A 13,896-nucleotide genomic window follows, 5' to 3' on the forward strand; every position below is an offset into this window, starting at 1 on the left:
TGCAATTATATGGAAATAGATTTTGATCCTGAATACCAGTCAGTAAAATGGCTGGGACTCCAAACACCCTTTCTACCTGGCAAAGAAAACTGAGTGGCTCAAAGAATCTGGGCTGTCACTTAACTTCTTCTGCTAAGGTTTTGTTGCCTTTTCTTTATGAATATGTGACATATTCCCTTGGGCAACACACAGCATCCAAAAAGACCCTTTTTGTCACTAGTCACTTAATGACAGAATTCAACTCTCTTGTCCATTAGGGTGAGTTTCTGACCTAAGACAGTCTAAGAATGATCAGCAATCCCCTGGGTCCTTACTCTTGCTTTAAGAATCTTAATCCCACGACCAACCAGAAATCCTGAAGCCTTCTTCATTATTCCTCTCTGGCAGTTTACTGCATCTTCTGAAATTGATCTCAATTTGGCATTCCCTGATGTGCCAGAGTCACCACGAGACAGCAGATTTCTCAATTCAGATGAAAAAGATGGGGGGAGAAATGGGACACTGTGGTTCGCTAGTTCACGTACTGCATTTTGTTTACCATAAAGCAAGAAATTAAGCCAATGTTTGAGACAGATTTACGCACCATAAAATATACATTTAAGTGTACATTTTGATTAATTTTGACCTATGTAACCACAGTGTAGAATATTTCCATCACTCTTTACAATAGCTCCTCCCTCACCCTTCACACAGAGGCAACTTCTATTCTGATTTGCGTCACCATAGTTTCATTTAGCTTGTTCGAGAACTTCATATAAATAAAATGAAATAGTGTGTACCCTTTTTTAAAAATTAAATTTCTTTTCCTTTCTGTTTTTTTTTGTTTTTGGCTGCGTTGGGTCCTCGTTACTGCATGCGGGCTTTCTCTAGTTGCGGTGAGCGGGGGCTACTCTTCGTTGCGGTGTGTGGGCTTCTCATTGCGGTGGCTTCTCTTGTGGAGCATGGGCTCTAGCCACATGGGCTTCAGTAGTTGTGGCACACTGGCTCAGTAGTTGTGGCACACGGGCTTAGTTGCTCCGCGGCAATGTGGGATCTTTCCAGACCAGGGCTCGAACCCATGTCCCCTGAACTGGCAGGCAGATTCTTAACCACTGCACCAATTTTTTAAAAATTTAATTTATTTTATTTTATTTTTGGCTGGAAATAGTGTGTACCCTTTTGTGTAAGACTACTTTCATTAAATTTTTTTACATTGCTTCATGTTATTGCACCTATCAGTGATTTATTCCTTTTTATTTATTTATTTTTTACTATTTATTTATTTGGTTGCGCCGGTCTTAGTTGCAGCAGGAGGGCTGCTTAGTTGTGGCATGTGAACTCTTAGTTGTGGCATGTGGGATCTAGTTCCCTGGCCAGGGATCAAACCTGGGCCCCCTACATTGGTAGCAGGGAGTCTTATCCACTGTGCCACCAGGGAAGTCCCTATTCCTTTTTATTGCTGAGTAGTATTTCATTGTGTGGATGTATCATAATTATTTATCCATTCTGGTGAAGTACAAATGTGCATTCTCTCCTTCTGGCTACAGAGATGTTATGAACATTCATATACAAGTTTTTTGTGGACATACATATTCATTGCTCTTGGGAAGGAGTTGAAATGATGTTACAGTGTAGGTGTATGTCAACTTTATAAGAAACTGCCAAGGAATTTATCTTTTTTTTGCGGTACGCGGGCCTCTCACTGTTGCGGCCTCTCCCTCTGCGGAGCACAGGCTCCGGACGCGCAGGCTCAGCGGCCATGGCTCACGGGCCCAGCTGCTCCGCAGCATGTGGGATCTTCCCGGACCGGGGCACAAACCCGCGTCCCCTGCATCGGCAGGCGGGCTCTCAACCACTGCGCCACCAGGGAAGCGCTATCTTCTTGTTTTTATGGAGGAGTCTTGTTCTATCCCACCACATCACAGACACAGAGTGACCTCACCTCATGTTACTGCTCTGAAATTTTTTATAGTTAGCAGGTGACAACCTTGGTCTGGCTCAGAGTGCCAGACCAGCTACCAGCTACCAGAGCTGCTTTTTTTTCTTTCTTAAAATATAAGTTTTTAGTACAGAATACAGCTAATGCTATATATCTCTCCATGTAGTCTGGGATGTATATGCCTGTCTCCCCAGACATGCTACCATGACTGGTAGACAGAGACACACTTCACCCGCTCTCCATCTGCCACTGCGTTCACCCCCATGGGTACCACTTCCCAGGAGCCATCATCCCTCCCACAGGATGGAGCCTTTACTGTGGTCGAGCCACCAAATTCTCACGGTCGTTTCTACGACTCATCCTTATTAAGTATCAAATCACACAGGGTATTAAGGTAGGCATTGTCTGATGATGATTAGGCACACCTCATCTTGGTACATCATGGCAAAAGCGAGGAAAATATTATCTACCATGATAGGATTTTACCTATCTCTGTATTTCCCACACTATTTCCACATTACCTGACAAATCACTGTCTATAGGAGAGAATAAGATAGAACAGAATATGTAAATAAAGATGTTAACCTGCCACAGTCTGCAATAGTACAGGATTTCCAAACACATCTCTCACATTTCATCTTTGTGAAGGGATCAGGAGGTGCTGTGAGCATTACCTTTATAGCCATTTTCCTTTGACGCCGTTACTCTTCTCCCTTAGAAGAAATTCCTTCCTCAGAGGCTCCTATCGTGCAGCTAATTCAATTTAAGAATCAGGTTGAGTGCTAAAGGAATATGTCAGTCACAGCTCTACATAGGACTCTGGTTGGCATCCACTGTTACTAGGGACCAAACACATCTAGTAAGACTCTTGGCTTGGGTTACTTTCAATGCTTGTTGCATAGTACTTACGATGTCTATTTGTGAAAACGGGTACGTTAATGCTCAGAGGGGAAGAAACCCGAATATAAAATTGTACTTATCTATAATGATAACATGTGAAAACAAGGTAACCACATAGATAAAAACCATTAAAGAACATGGAGAAATGGAAAATGTTCAGTACTATAAGTTGTATCTGTCTATCTATGCAAAAAATAAGGAGAAAACTGAGTGATGATAAATCTGTGGGAATGGGCATGTAGCTAACTATTCTGGAACAGTGGAGTTTTCCCCGAGGCCCACCCCTCTCAGATGCAGCGCCCTATGTTCCCACAACCCCTTACGCACACGACTGTAGAAATACTGTATTCTATTTAAACTGATTTGCACAAGTTGGACTTAGTTCCATTTTTAGAGGAAAAAATATTGCATTACAATTTTGTATTATAATGTATTATTTACATGCCAATCTATGAACTCCTTGAGAGCAGGTCCCATCTCATTTGTATTGAAACCTGTAGGGGGCGCACATAAGCTGAATGGGTGCTTAAGAGGCATTGGCTACTTAATGGTTTAACTAGCTGCTCACATCTCTCCACCTGCTGGCCTTAGCCTTGAAGTTCAGGAGCTGCTTTGAAGAGTTCCCTAGCTCGATTTACGAGATACACTTGAAAACCTAGTCATACAGTGACAGCTTGGTGACAATAGGTTTAAGAAAGGAGCGGTGTCAATGACGCTGGTAGCTGTCCTTTCCTATAATCTTTAAACATTTTTGCCCATGTGTCTCCTAAAATTTTTTGTAAAAACAAGTATTTTTAAGTTGACATCAGAAAACTTTTATTTTAAATTTAAATAGTTGCAAAGTATATTAGAGTTTTAAATATAATTTTAAAATATTTATAGAAATTATAATAAATTATTATTATATTAGATAGTGTTATACTGGATATATATAAATTTAAAATAGTAAAAAATAATTCATTTAATTATTTCTGAAGGAGTATAAATACCATATACCCACTGAATTCTAATAAATACCAGAGCAATTTGATATCCTCCAACATACATAAGTATGTATATATGTATTTTTTTACAAAAAATTGGTGACCCCAAGATCTGATAAAAATAATTTCTTCTGAATTCAATTATGTTTGTAAATATTAATAGGATATCAATCAAAATAAACAGTTATATGTTTTGATAACTACTAAGTGGAAAATACAAATTTTTATTAGAAATGCCTTTTTAATAAGTTGGGTAAAGGTTTTTTTAGATTAGTTTATGTTTCCAAAAAAAAAGATTAGTTTATATTTCCATGCGTGAATATTATAAATTGTAAGGCAGTGTTCATCATCAGTTTTATTCCTATTTTCATGTTTTATAGACAAAAATTAAGAAACACATATGCAAGTAGATGGGGATAGAAGGAGTTTCATTTTAACAACATTACTTTTTAAAATGTTCTTCTTCTGACTTGAATACCTAACGTAACAGTGATCAATCTTTTTATTTCTTTTTTGATGATCAGCTGACAAAGTGATTCGTTGCACCTTTAATATTCTTGAAAACGAAGTATTGGAGACCATCTGACTTGCAAAAGCATTTATTTCTAGTCTCCTTTCTTAGTCTCTGGGACTATACCAAAAAGGATTAACCTTAAGTTATTCAATACCTACTAATTACACCTGGCATTCTTTCCCTTGGAGACATTTATTTAACCCAGTCTAGTGGAGAGGTTAAGAAACTTGAAATTTTGTTCATTTCAAAACATCATTTTCATTTTTTTGAAAAAGAAATACTCATGATGTGTTTGTAAAAAATTTTCTTCAGAACACTGTTTAAGATTTACCTTATGGAAACTATGGAAAATTTTCGCTGTGTCACCTAAATGCCAAATCCAATCCCTGTTATCAAACAAATCAGCAAAACCAGAATAACTTGTGCCAGAAAAATTGTCCTTGATTTTCCAATTCAATTAAACTTTACTTATATGCATTTCTACGTCCCCCCTCTTACTTCTGAATCCAACTCTAAGAGAGAGACAGACAGACAGATAAGAGATAAAGACACATACCTCTGTTGCTGGGAGAGTACAATACCTCTCCCTGCCTTCGTTATTCCTTAGGACGTCCTCTTTGCTTTGCTCTCAAAGATTCTTCTTCAAAAGCAATAAATTCTTCCACAAAGACCAGAGGATGGAAGAGATAAGGGCATGCAGATAAAAATAGTCAAATATGTATATGTATAGCTGATTCACTTTGTTATAAAGCAGAAACTAACACCACTGTAAAGCAATTATACTCCAATAAAGATGTTAAAAATAAATAAATAAATAAAAATAAAGGGGAAAAAAAACCCCCCAAAATCTCTATGGCTCCACTCAACAACGTAGCTGTATTCAAAATATTTATGACATTGGCCCAAATCAATCACTTCTAGTACCATGCTTTGCTCTTAAGGTAAATATGCATAATATACGAAAAGACTAGAATCCCACCAGGATGGTTCTGCTTTAATAAAAGAGGCTGTGTCAATTATACCCCAATAAAGATGTTAAAATAAATAAATAAATTAATTAATTAATAAAATAAAATAAAAATAAAAGAGGCTGTGTGATACCGTTATTTTGACTTGTCCCTTTGATTATATCCCAGAGGGTTTTTATTTTTATTTATTGTTTTAAATTTTATGTGGGATCCCAGTTCCCCGACCAGGGATCAAACCCGCATCCCCCTGAACTGGAAGTGCAGAGTCTTAACCACTGGACCACCAGAGAAGTCCCTACCCTAGAGGTTTTTAGATCCCCTGGGCAATGCACCATAGTAAATTTCAGGGTTGGTTATGGGCGTGTGGTTCTATATTGCAAAGTGGGCAGAGGGCAGTTTTAAAAGCAGGGGTGGTTAAAGAAGACTGGTGCTATGCTTTCTAAAGCAGATCACTTTTAGATGGACTATATAAATGGAAGCCACACTGGAAAATGATTTCCAAGACTCCCCTGGAAAGTCTCCACGAGTCCCTGCAATCACACCTTGCCGTGGTTGGAAAGTACTGCCCCTCTTAATATCTATTCTTCTCTTCGTTATTACTAACAGAATCCCAATTTCCCTTGGGGTGGCATTGTACACAGCTAAAATATTCACCTGGCCAAAGCGCTTTGCATTATGACCCATTTTTGCTGATGAAATCTAAGCTGGGGTGGCCAGGGGTTGGCCTTGTCTCTGGAGCAATTGTTTTTCCGATAAAATGGGACCAACTCAGCTGGCATACCCCCTGGTCTTTCACTTTCCCCCTCCTTTATCTTTTTGGAAAGCAGACACACCCTTTGGAGGTGTAGCAGCCATCTTATAACCAGCAGAACAAAGCCACGTGTTCATAAAGGGGAACGGATTAATGGACAGAGCCTGGATCTGGGTTGACAACCTTGGGAGCTGCTCCAGACCCATGCTGCCTACATCTAGATTTCACTGCATGAGAAAAATAAGCCCTACTTGTCTAAGCCTTTGTTGTCAGGTTTTTTATTTCTTGGCCTCAAATCCTAACTGGAACAAAGGACCCTTCTCTTACTCACCTTGGGCGATACATGATTTCATTTTCTGGCCTCAAAGGTTTTTGCTTTAGGGAATTGCTGTAGGGAATGCTAGTACAGTCATATTTACACATTATTATAGGTGTTCATTTTTCTGATCAAAATAAGATAAATTTATAAAATAAATGTTTTGAACACCAATCAAAACATCACAAGGTTTCTGTAGGCATCACATCTTTGTAACTTTTGTTCCTCGAAAGAGTAGGAGGTCAGTAAATATTTCTCCATCTGTCAACAGTGTCAAGGGTGAAAAGGCCAACTCTAACATTGTTTTTTTGCTTAATTATAGGGAATTTTAATGCATGTTTAAGGGTGACTTGTGAAAAGCTAAATTCAATTCTAACTATTCACGAAGTAGTTATAAATCATGATCTCTGAGACGCTGCGAAATAAAATACAATGAAATATAATATATGAATAACTAGGGAAACATCGCCTGAAATGAGAATGGTAGTTTGTAATTGAGGATTTAACACATTTATGAAAATTTATCAGTGAGCTTCATCTAGTGCTATCCCAAATGATAAAATGCCTGAAAATTTGAAATGAATCACAATAATTATTCATTGAGGAAATGGCTAAATGCATTGGTAGAAATCTCAAAATGATGCAAAAGGAACACTCTCAGATATATAATCATCATCATCGTAATATTCCCGAGCATTTCAGATGTATTTTGTCATATAATCTCTCAACAATTCTAAACATGGAATAATATTATTTTCCCTGTTTTACAGACAAGGAAACTAAGACACAGATGAATTAAGTAACTTGCCTAAATTTACACAGGTAGTAAGTGACAAAGTGAGATTACAACCAAACCAAAGTAATCAGTTCCACTGATGATACGGCCGAGTCACCCCCAACTCCCAGAGACGACAACTGTCAACACTGGGTATAACATAAAAACAGCCACCTGAATGCTGTGGACAGTAAACAGAACAGGCAGCGTTCGGAGTAAAGCCAACACTTGGAAGAAGGAAATGGCATGGAGTTCGTTTCCCATTGTTTATGGCTTTTAGCCTGATGGCAGGCTACAGGTGCTACGCAGGGCAGCTAAAACCCAGAAAAAAACCCCAGTCTTCTGTCTATTCAGTATTCTGTGATAACCTATATGAGAAAAGAATCTGAAAAAGAGTGAATACATATATGTATAACTGAATCGCTTTACCGTACACTTGAGACTCACACAACATTGTAAATCAACGATACTCCAATAAAGTATTAAAAAAAATAAGACCATAAATTTTCCTTGAAACACTTTTGCTGCATTCTACAAGCTTTTATATGTAGTATTTCCATTATCATTCAGTTTCAAGTACTTTTAAATTTAATGCTATACTTCTTGATTCATGAGACATTTAGAAGGTTTTTTTTTTAATATATAGAAAATGTTTTAAATCGTCCTTTTGTTATAAACTTCTAATTGTGAATTGTTTTGTAAACAGAGAGTCTATTATAATGCTTACACTTCAAAATATGTAGGGAAATTTTATGATTAAATTTTATGAATGTTCCATTTACACTTGGGAAAAAAACATGTTTCCTAATTGTTGGATGCCAAATATTATATAGGTCCATTATAACAAAAAAACAAACAAACAAATAAACAGGGCTTCCCTGGTGGCGCAGTGGTTGAGAGTCCGCCTGCCAATGCAGGGGACACGGGTTCGAGCCCCGATCCGGGAAGATCCCACATGCCGCGGAGCGGCTGGGCCCGTGAGCCATGGCCGCTGAGCCTGTGCGTCCGGAGCCTGTGCTCTGCAACGGGAGAGGCCGCGGCAGTGAGAGGCCCGCGTACCGCAAAAAAAAAAAAAAAAAAAAAAGAGGGAGAGTTGTCACAGCTCTGCCCAGTATTACAGCCTTGTTCATAGTAGAGGATGGGAGACTGAAAAGTATAGTCTGCCACTAGGCTGTTCTCCATGGATTCATCTCTGAGTTCTAGAGAGAGGTGTATGGCAAATAAAACTTAACACTTCCTCACTCCAAACTCTGTAAGACATTTGTCTTATCAACTGAGCATTTATTGCATTTTTTTCTGCCCAGCGTTCCTTATTCCCCTATTCAGATAGTAATACTTTCTCTTCTTTGTGGAATTGCCTATCTTTTGTGAGAACTGAATGGTGCTCCGAGTCTCAGTATCTTGTCCTTCAAATGCAGTGATTGACCCAAGGAAGGGTGCCTGAACCGAACTGAACGATATCGTGTCCTTGACGAGTTTTTATATACGGCTGTTGAAAGAGAGAAGCAGTGTCTTCCCTGCTAAGCTGGAATGATGTAAGCCTGGGTCAGTTGGAGACCATTTCTCATCAAACCCATCCCACTTGCCCAGGAAGGAAATCTCTCCACAGTAGGAGGGAATGAGGCCCACAGAGAGAGAAATGGAGGGCTTTGAAATGGTAAGAGATGGAGACTAAGGAAGAAGGGAGAGAGTAAGAGGGAGAGGGAGAGAAAGAGGGAGAGAAGCGGGGGGTGGGTGGGTGGAGAGAGATTGATTCTAATATCGTAAAGCCTTTGAACACGCTAAAACCATATTGTAGATTTTCTGGTTATATACGATCTCATACATTCCCATTTTCTAAAATTCAGAGAGCTGTTTAACAGAGATTAACATAAAAGTAGAGGAAAGGGATGTTCCTGTAACACCAGAAGTATCTGGCCCTATGGGGCCTCTCCAGGATGTGGCCAAGCTCTAGTACAAGTGCTGCAACACATCAACAGCAAACTCAGAGGGATGCACCCGGAAGAACTCTACGGGGAGAGACCCGTGCTTGAGAATCGGCAACTGTAGAAACAGTGTCAGCAGCATCAAGAAGCAACGTAAGTGGTTAGAAAGGGTGCAGGAAACTTCGGAGGAAGTGAGCGGTATCGTGTCTTCGGCACACACGGCAGGACTCCTGACTTTCACCAGTCACACTCATCCTCACAAGTTGATAATCACTGACGTACCCAGCTATAGACACGTCACTAAGAGGGGGATGGGCAGGTTTCAAAAGAGAAGAGGAGAAAATGATCAGACCCCATGTGAAAGCTTAAGTGAGAAAACTTCTGAGGCCTCGGAGAAACAGATGGGAGCAGGCCATTTAAGGGCAACAGCATTTGTGGCGGTCATAGCTGTAAATGTGACCCTGCTTGTACTCTCCGACTGAAAAGTTCTGGGAAAAATGAGTTACACAAAGCTTCACTTTCCCAACTGGCAAAATAATAATAATAATAATGATGATGATGTCCATGCTAAATATGAGAGCAATGTGCTCATCTTGAATCATGTGGAGATATAAGACTCACGGAGCTACCAGAATTAACATGAGAACGATAAAGCTAGAAACAGGTGCTAAGCTTGTGTCCTTGGGAGGCTTGTCAAACACTGAGCTGGGCCCAAGGTCAGGAGAAGAGTCAACATCTAGAGGGAGCAGAACAGTCAAACCGTGAGGAATGATCCGAGGACAGAGCTGGCCGGGGCTGGCAGAAGAAGTGAAGTCCTCACTTCTCCAGACAAATTTACTGTAGCAGGGTCACATTAGAGTCCCTCACAGGGTGCAAGGTCAACCCAGAATCTGAGCTGAAACAGGTTTACTTCCAAGCCAACTTGTAGAGGAAGAACTCTATAACTCTCTGACCTAAGAGTTAGAAGATGATTTCCTAATCTCGTCTTTCTAGTTCTCTACTGAAGCTATAAAGCAAGACTATTTTTCTATTTTTGATAATGAGGATAAAATGAGAGAGGGTGAAAGCACTTTGAAAAGCTGAATGCTTTTAAAAAATAAGAAATCTTTATAAATAAGTCACTAATTAGTGTAGTGGGGCAGCACCCTACTACTTGGGTGAACACTATCTCCCTCCTCTTTCTCCATCTCTTTCCTCTCTCCTCCTGGCCAAGGCACTTTCATTTCTTTGTCACATTATATAAGCAACACATATATAGTTGGTGCATTCACACACACAAGCGTAACACACACACACACATCATGGCTGACACTCGTCTAATCCAGTCTGCACTGGTCTAGGAGTGGCTGCTTGTGGCTGATGTCTGTTCTGATTGACAATATCCTTGAAGTGCCAGTGGTCAATTTTTAATGTCATCCTCATTTGTATGTATTGTGAGATATAGATATAGATATAAATATATGGGGTTTTTTAATTGGAAAAGAGATGGACTATTACTATTAAACTTACTACTACCCCAACATATGCCCCACCCTCAACCTGAGACCTTTTGGTTTGGAGTTGAGGAACAGTTCACTGCTCAATTTGTTCTAGAACATCCTAATCAGAAGAAGTATTCAAATAAATAGTGGGGCTGCAAACAGGGTTGATATTTCTGGTACTCTTTTACAATTTACTAATTGTTGACAGGTATTTAGGCCATTGACAGGAGGACTTTAAGAGAAGCTAGTGATTCGTGGGTAATCTCTCCTCCCCTGGCTGCCCAGATCTTTAAGTGGAAGTTGAAATTTCTTCAGAAATGTATTCTTTAACACTTGCAGAGATGTGTTCTCTTTGTGTTAGAATATGAACTTTTGTAAGATGTAAGGATGAGAATGTTGTATCTTTGCCAAGATATAATGCTGATAAAGGGTTCGATTTAAGGAGTTTAGTTAATTAAATCATTAACGCATGTGAGAAAACTCGTAATGACTCAAATATTTTGGATCAGGGAATTCAACAGCATTTTATGATGCTTTTAATTAGAGAAGACACTGTGAAAGATGTTTCAGTTTACAACTACCACCATAGTCAGTAAAATAAAATAGATCCTGGTAGTAAGAGCAAGTGTCCCCATGTTGTCATGAAAAAGATAATGGCTCCAAACAGCCAGTTAGTTGTGGAAGTGCTCTTTAAATAACTACCAGTTGTTATTTTCCTTCTGAAACCTTGTTACTCTGAAATGTAAATGAGTAATTAATGATCCAATGAAACAGAGATTCTTGTCATTACAGAAATTCTGTTGTAAATGAACTGGGCTTCAGCTAGTCCCAAGGAAGAAGTTAAGTTTTTAACAAAAATGTATGGAACTTGATTTTACTTAGAAGAGAAACTGAGTTAATTCTGAATATACGCTGGCTTTGAAAAAAATGATAATAATAGAAGGAAAGATATAATACCTTAAAACAGTCTGTCAGGGATTTCCCTGGTGGCGCAGTGGTTAAGAATCCACCTGCCAATGCAGAGGACACGGGTTCGAGCCCTGGTCCGGGAAGATCCCACATGCCACAGAGCAACTAAGCCCGTGCGCCACAACTACTGAGCCTTCGCTCTACAGCCCACGAGCCACAACTACTGAGCCCGCGTGCCACAACGACCGAAGCCTGTGCGCCTAGAGCCCGTGCTCCACAGCAAGAGAAGCCACCGCAATGAGAAGCCCGTGCACCACAACGAAGAGTAGCCCCTGCTCGCCGCAACTAGAGAAAGCCCGCGTACAGCAACGAAGACCCAACACAGCCTAAAGTAAATAAAAAACAAAACAAACAAAAAACAGTCTGTCAGCCTGAAAGAAGGAAAAGGAGCCAATCACACAAATTACATAAATTGACTTAAGAAAAAATAAAAAACCTCACAGACCTAAAATGAGAGATGGAATCAGTAATCGAAACCTTCCCAACAAAGAATAGACCAGGATGAGATGGCTTCATTGGTGAATTCTACCAAACATTTTGAAAAGAATTAATCACAATCTCTCCAAACTCCTCCAAAAAATAGAAGAGGAGAGTTCTTTCCTAACTCATTCTATGAGGCCAGTATTACCCTAATACCAAAACCAGATAGAGGTATCACAAGAAAAGAAATTATTGACCAATATCCCTTACGAATACGGATGAAAAATTTCTCAAGAAAATACTAGCAAACTGAATCCAATATCATATTAAAAGGATTATACACAGGAACCAAGTTGGATTCACTGCACCATGAATACAATGGTGGTTCAAAATAGAAAATCAATCATGTCATAGGCCACATTAATAGAATAGAGTAATAAAACATGTGATCATCTCAATTAACACAGAAAAAGCATGTGACAAAATCCAACACATTTTCATGATAAAAACATTCAGAAAGCTAGAAGTAGAAGGGGACTTCCTCAAGATGATAAAGAGTGTTTATAAAAAACTCACACCTAACATCACAGTAAACGGTGAAAAACTGAAAGCTTTTCCCCTAAGATCAGGAAGAAGCCAAGGATGCTTGCACTCATCACTGCTGTTCAACATTGTAGTGGAAGTTCTAGCGAGAGCAATTAGACAAGAAAAAGAAATAATAGGAAAGGAAGAAGGAAACTATCTCTATTCACATATGATATGATCCCATATTAAAAGATCCCAAATAATCCACAAGGAAGCTACTAGAACAATAACAATAAACAAATTTAGCAAAGCTGCAAGGTACAAAATTCACACACCAAAGTCAGTTTTGTTTCTAGACACCTGCAACTAACAATCTGAAAAGAGAATTTAAAAAGCAATTCCATTCATAATAGCATCTAGAAGAATAATATACTCAGGAATAAATTTAACTGAAATTTATTTCATTTAAATTATTTTATTTAAATTTATTTCCTTTGAATTTATTTCAGTTTTCACTTATAACCTGAAAACTCCAAAACACTGCTGAATGTAATTAAAGAAAACCTAAATAAATGGAAAGACATCCCATGTTCATGGGTAGGAAGACTTAATATTGTTAAGATGTCAATACTACCCAAAGCAATCTGCTGTTTCAGCTTAATCCCTATCAAAATTCCAACAGAAAAAATAACAAACAAACAAATAAATGTACCTAGTGATTTCTGTTAGTGATAAGTGCCATTGACATAACAGAACCAGGCAATGTGATGGGACTGACTGGAGAAAAGGGTAATTTAAAGTGGACGGTCAGGAAGGGCCTCTTGAGGGTGGTATGGAAGTCAGAGTGATCGGAAGGGGGAAGCCCCACAAATATAAGTGCAGATTCTCAAAGCTGATTTACTTACAACTCTTAGGGAAAACATGGCTTCCATACTGATACAATGTACGTAACTGAAAATCACGGTGGATAACAGAAATAAAGATCTAAGACTTTAATTATTACTTCGCTGAGCTTCTTACATTTTCAGTTAATGGGAGGGAGATTGTGTAACTAATTCAAAATAGTGGATAATCTAACAGGCTTTGGTGAGCAGTTAAAATACACACACACGCTCATGTATAAAAAGCACCTGCCATGGGCTTCCCTGGTGGCGCAGTGGTTGAGAGTCCGCCTGCCGATGCAGGGGACACGGGTTCGTGCCCCGGTCCGGGAAGATCCCACATAACGCGGAGCGGCTGGGCCCGGGAGCCATGGCCGCTGAGCCTGCGCGCCCGGAGCCTGTGCTCCGCAACGGGAGAGGCCACAACAGTGAGAGGCCCTCGTACCGCCAAAAAAAAAAAAAAAAAGCACCTGCCGTGTTCACATACCAGCACCTTCCCTTTGGCTTGGACTCCACGGTGAGCTGCCAAAGCACCGGATGAACAATGGCAATGATTCAATGGTTATGAAT

Source organism: Stenella coeruleoalba (assembly GCF_951394435.1).
Source record: "Stenella coeruleoalba genome assembly, chromosome: 16".
Taxonomy (NCBI): Eukaryota; Metazoa; Chordata; class Mammalia; order Artiodactyla; family Delphinidae; genus Stenella; species Stenella coeruleoalba.